Source organism: Varroa destructor, unplaced genomic scaffold (assembly GCF_002443255.2).
Source record: "Varroa destructor unplaced genomic scaffold, Vdes_3.0 BEIS01000002.1, whole genome shotgun sequence".
In the NCBI taxonomy this organism is placed as follows: domain Eukaryota; kingdom Metazoa; phylum Arthropoda; class Arachnida; order Mesostigmata; family Varroidae; genus Varroa; species Varroa destructor.
The window spans coordinates 15,552,848-15,558,847 of NW_019211455.1; the positions used below are offsets into that span (position 1 = coordinate 15,552,848).

At 42.9% G+C, this 6,000-nt stretch overlaps 1 long non-coding RNA gene across 2 annotated transcripts in view; it reads right to left on the bottom strand.

Moving 5' to 3' along the window:
- Positions 1-5,569, bottom strand: part of LOC147757431 (uncharacterized) — a 28,696-nt gene extending 23,127 nt beyond the window's left edge. The window contains exon 1 of one of the 2 annotated variants that reach the window (XR_015321204.1): positions 4,310-5,569. This is a non-coding gene — a long non-coding RNA (uncharacterized LOC147757431). The remainder of the gene's footprint in view (positions 1-4,309) is intronic. The other variant, XR_015321203.1, reaches the window with a different exon arrangement.
- Positions 5,570-6,000: the final 431 nt, after the last annotated feature.

Below are 6,000 nucleotides of genomic sequence, written 5' to 3' on the forward strand. Positions count from 1 at the left end.
CCGAAGCATCAGCGTTATACATATTATCCGTTACTCAAAGTTCATTGGTAGCGCTGCTTACATCTTTGACGTGCGATTGCATTTTTCCCAACATTACTAAATGAGAAAATGAACTAACTTGAAGATAACTCTCATTGGGCAGAATCATGTAGTTGTGTTTAGTACGAACTTCAAAAAAAAGTTAAGTCTAAGCATAGCTTCTGCAGACTTTTTAAAACAACAGTGTATACCGCGACCGGGATGTCGTTATTATCGATTTTAATATTAGCCAATGTCACAAGCAGCTTTGAAGGTTCTGTCTAAAGGACATTCACATCTTACGACGTCCGTATATCATCGGCGAAATCCTGCCGGCTTCTGATCCCGAACTCAGCGGAATCCCTACTACAAGCCCGATCAATGCAAACCGAATATAAGCGACCGTTCATAGTGAAAACTGCGCAGAACCAACTGAAAATCTGCGAAAGCATAGAAAAATAAGTGCATTATAACTTCTTAACTCAGACAAGGCGCTACTGTTCAACACGACTCTGGCGCGCCCTAGTAACACTATCTCTTCCAGGCTGAAGTTTTTTTTAGTAGTATTCACTCAAGGTATACTTCTCGGCGGAAAAGGCCATGGTAGACAGCGGCTGTTTCTTCTCTTCGATCCCCAGATTCAGCTCTCTCGTTACTGCTAGAGGAATTGCAAAAGCTGAATTTTCGCCCGCTGTAAAAGACCGTCAAGCAACCATCGAGAGCCGCCTGCAAACGGCACATCTAGACGTAGTCCGTCACCCTGAAGACACGTAAACTTCGAAGCATTTACGCAGAGGTTATTATGTGACACTCAAGTTATATTACACGGCGTGCTAAGCGGTGCATCGGAGCACTAGGCTGACATGCTGCGGGCGTCGACGGCTGATTTATGTACGAGAGCAGTCAGAGACAAGGATCCAACGCGTATCTTCAGTATTCGAGCAGGCCTTTAAGCCTGTAGGAAGCTCTTCACCGACTCGAAAAAGACATTTTTCCTTATAATGCTGTTTTTAGGGGGAGCGATTCTTAATGACAGCAGTGAGAGTCTATGAGGACGACGACCTAGCTAGAAGCAATGGACGTGGTCAATTGCTTGCCGCTGCCTCTCTCATCGCGCCGTGTTGGAACTGGCCCTCGAGCGAGTTTCTTACACATTGAGAAAAACAGCCAAAGCAACGAGATCGGTGTTGGCCACGACACATAGGTGCTCAACCAATGACGAACTGGCGCTAACGCCACTTGTGCAGAGCAAGCGAAAGCGGCCGTTACAAGCAGCCATGCCTCGCCCCTTATGGCCCACAGCTCTCGATATCGGCACCGACGCCATTGCGCTTCTGCCGTCGGTAACTCATTCCATATCCACTTTCAATATCTCCTCTTCGCCTTTCAAACACTCTCCACCTTTTGGTTCCATCTTTTCGTGACCTGCCGCACTCGGCCTTATCCGACCTCGTTGCCGGTGAATACGAAGAGTCAGTGAGCAAGGAAAGGTGCAGCTGCAATAGCAGACGACGCAGCAGCGGTAGGAACAGGATGATTGGCAGTTTTTAGGTGGAGAGGCCATGAAAAATGATTGTCATCGTTAGCCCGCCGAACGAACGACGCCACCGAGCAGGCTAACGGTCTGGTCCTTGCGCGCCTGCTGCGACAGTAGCAAAGTGTTCCTGCCATTCCATTAAATGTAAAAATGCACCTAGCGAACGATTATGCTGCCTTGGGTGTTGTTGCTCTTGAACGAATGATGGCGGTAACAGCAAGCCATATGAAAGGGGGTAAAGGGTGTCGGTCGAAGGGGTGAGACACTACTTCGATGTGTCTATTTTCATGTGAGTAAGTGTCCGCGTAGAATAAATATCTGGATAGGATTGAGGGCCAGATTATCCAGTCTTGTTTTAAGCTCTCAGGAAGTTCATGTTGTTCTTTTATTCAACGCATTATTTAAAGACACGAAAACATATCATACGCCAGTTATTTCACAAATTTAAGAACAGTTTCCCTCAACTAGATAACGGAAAGCGTTCAATAGAAGCTTATATAATCAAAAGATGTCCTGGTTTTATAATGAGATACCTGCACGATTCATCGAACAGGAACGGTGTAGAAATTATGCGATAGTACTTTCAAAGTCTTTCCTTCATACTACAAAATGATTCATATGTATTAAGTATTCAAAAATGTATTCAAATGATGGAAGTGCGCTGATTAACTAATTCAAATGTGTAGTGCAAAGAAGATACTAAAAAATGCAGAATTAACAAAGCTAGCTGACTCTAATGATTTTCTTTTTTTTTTTTATGTACAACAGGACAGAGTAGGATTTGTCTAAAATCGGAGCCTGCTCCGTTGGCAGATTTCTGTTTTTTGTAAAAGATATAGAAAAGCAGTGAACGATCACCAATAAGGATAACTGTTAGTTTACCTAGAATAAATCTGGGCTGAAAAGACCAAAGTGAATTATTTGGATATTTTTGACTCCCTCGCTTCACATTTGCGAACTCTTATTACTCAGTTTACTGTCTTAACCTTCGTAACTTCCAAGTTACGTGCGCCTGCTTATGTATATAGTGTAATCGTGTGCGAAGTTCCTCATATATTATTTCTTAGTAACAACAACTTATAAACGCTCACAGATATATTTGTTTACTCAAATTATGCAGGGACGCTAAGACCTTAGTCCTTAGTTTTTTTTTTATTTAAACGAATACGCAATGCGAAGCGAAACACAAGTTCAGCTTAACGAATGTATAGGTTTAATGAAACTATCAGCACCCGAGCGAAATGTACATGCATTCAGTGTGTCATATCTTGCTATGTGTTCCGTTCATCAGTCCATCGTGCTTGATGGGAACTTGGGCAATGTAAAATCTCACAGTGTCGTCAAAATCGACATGGTGGACAAGCTGATGCGCTGGACCTTTTCGTCTCTGGTATTTGCCTTCCACCATTAATCACCGCGATGCTGAGTCTTGAATGCGTCCGTGCTAATAAAATTACCCGCAAATGAGGACGTGTATATTTAGTATCGGATATTACATAAAGGTCTCAGCTATAGCCAACAGCATCTGCGCTCATGTAATACTCTTTTACATGTAAAGGGAAAACCGGCATATTCGCATGTGCATGCCTCGGTCTGGTAACACGCGCTGTCATAGTCTGTATTGCCTGATACGTATTTCCCCAGCTCGAACCACCATAATTCCTTTAAGCGTTTAGCACAAAGTGTAACCTTGACCTACGCATAAATAGTATACATTTATATAGACAAAACTCAGACATGTCGAAAGAAACAAGCTCTTCCTTCAAAGACGAAATGTGTTCTATGTACGTGCATAGCCAGTCAAGATGCATAGCCTCCGAAGGCACGTATATACATAAAACTGATTGAATTTTGACTCCAATATTTAATTCAGAAGCAATTTCTAGTCTTGGGCTTGAATCGGTCAAATGGTCTGAGTAAGGTTCCGCTAACAGGTCTTCTAACGACATCGAAACGGTTTACAGGCTAACAGCTTATTTTACTAGATAGAGTTCCGTGAATTAAAAGTATGACCTATTGCCTAGTTGGGAATTCGGTTTATCGAGTGTAAGAACAATTTTGAGCGAGCGCAACGGGTAGGAGAGAAGAAATACATATGAATAGGGACAGTTGAATACTCCGAAAACCAGTTTACGTTTTAAATGCTATCATATATAACAAATATTTGAATTTGTAACAGACAAAAGAGATGTATCATAGTGCATTTTATAACGAACGTCCACTCGCTAATGGACGGGTTTGCCAAATGACGAATTATAGCGTAACTATTTTTAAGTCAATAATAGTCACAGTCATAGGTCACTACGTTCTATTTTTCAACCTTACCTACAAATGCGTTAGGACATTGAAGCCTTACCAATGTCAACTAACAGCTGGAAATTTCTATTTTCATTTAATCCTGAATCCGTATTGCGTTTTCGTATCGGTTTCAGTAGTGCCCTAGGCGATCAAACAGATATTCGCTTCGGTACAGTTATTACTGCAGTTCTTTGAGAAAACGCCCAAAGTTGATTAACTTGCATTTATGTATGTGGATACGTTTATAGATTCGTTGGACACTTCTTTCTTTTTTGGTTTGTGTAAAACTTCACGATAGGAACGGACTGACATTTACATACCACAAATTGCAAAACAGTAATTATATTTGCCATTTTGATATTTGGCTATGATAAGCCGGTAAAAAATGCTCACCTATGATTACAAAATATCTCAATTTACCTTCACATTAGAAATTTCTACATATATCTCGCGTACCTGCTCCTGTATAGCCCCGCGAAATGTCAAGAATGCTCGACCCAACTATTGCAGACATCCACTGCACAGCTCATCCAACGCCTACACTGATTACAAATATTGACTATCAATAGCAACCCTATCGATAGTTGCCGAATAGCAAAAGACTGTAAATTATTGCATCGGCTGGCTTTTTCTCCGGGTCCTTCATTCTAGGTCCTGCCTGTGCGAAGGTCGAAATCTCCTTCATGAACGGATGGATGTAAGACGAAGCGCTGACAGCAACAGAAAGCCAAACCAAAGTGGCTGCTGAATAAGCTTCCGAGGGGTCGATCGTAAAGGTCCTTTGCGTTTAGTCACAGATCTTTACGGTTAACAAACGGACGTAGTCGTTACAACAGCAGCATCGCAGTGTCGGAGCGAAGTCCTGTGTGCCGTATTTCTCCGCCACTCCGCACCGTCCTCGCAGAGGCTACAGCCGCACTGTTTGTTGATACCAACGGCCTCGGTCGTTGGTGTAGATATTGAACGTAACAACGACGCACCGTTAGCCTTTGCTTGCTAGCATGGATTTGATGCTTCAGCCGTAACAATAAGCCGTTTTCTTCTGGACCATTAGCGATCCCCGCGAATAGGCAGACTGTGTGCGTGTGTACGCGTCCAGTTCACACAGAAAACTTCTCGCCGTTCCTTTTCGATATTCAATCATCGAAAGCCTAGAAACCTCTTGGAAAGCTAGATCTAGTTGGCCAATTGCTAGAAATAGTAACACCCCAGTCGTATATATTCAGTATATCTTTATTCCCCTTAACAGAGAGATGGGGAATGAAACCACAGGATTGGCACGGAGGCCAGGTCGAGCAGTTCACACAGCACGACGCCAAACGAGTCACCCCGCGGTTTGGGCAAGGCTGCTTGCTGCGTCTATTATTACAAAGTCGAATAACGGTTTTCATCAGCTAACTACAGTAGTAATCGCACAATGGTGGTAATAGCACAACTAGGAGAGTACAAAGGATCGATCGGGAACTTCGTTGCGACCTTATGGTTACATGTGGTAACGGTGGTGATGCGATTCGCTGAAGACAATGTGGCGGTAAGCACCGTTTATCGGCTAGTCAACGGCGAGTGTAGACTGAGGTCGCTGAAACACAACTCACGGTAACGACATATTGAGGAACCGCCATTCGATATGTGCCTTACACCTATTTACATGGCTTATTTATTTTACTGACGCTAACATGCTTTGCAGCTGTTGGCGCGCGCACAAGTCGCTAGACACAAATATAGCTCTTACATTGTTCTAGGATTTGTGATGTGAGCATACATCGACAACAGGTAGAAATCGACAGCCGTTAAAACTGCTTGCGCTTATTTGGAGGGCACTCATTTTATGCGCTATTTACTTCATGAATTCGAGTCATTTGCATGAATGAGCCTACCATCCGAAATCGTTAGTAGCGTGTATTCTCATGACAACATTGATCTCTGTAATGAGCTGCTAGGCTACTGCTGGTTAAAGGGCAGTCGCGTTAGTTATAGAATGTAACTTACCCTCTATAAATAATAATAAGACAACCATTTTCTAGGGGTAAATGTAACTTAGTGTCCGTCGGCAAGGCCTTTATTTCTTAGGATCATAAATATATGCACCGCATGCCTATATATGATGGCCGCAAAAGGAAATCGCGCAAGGTGTGGAAGAACTCATA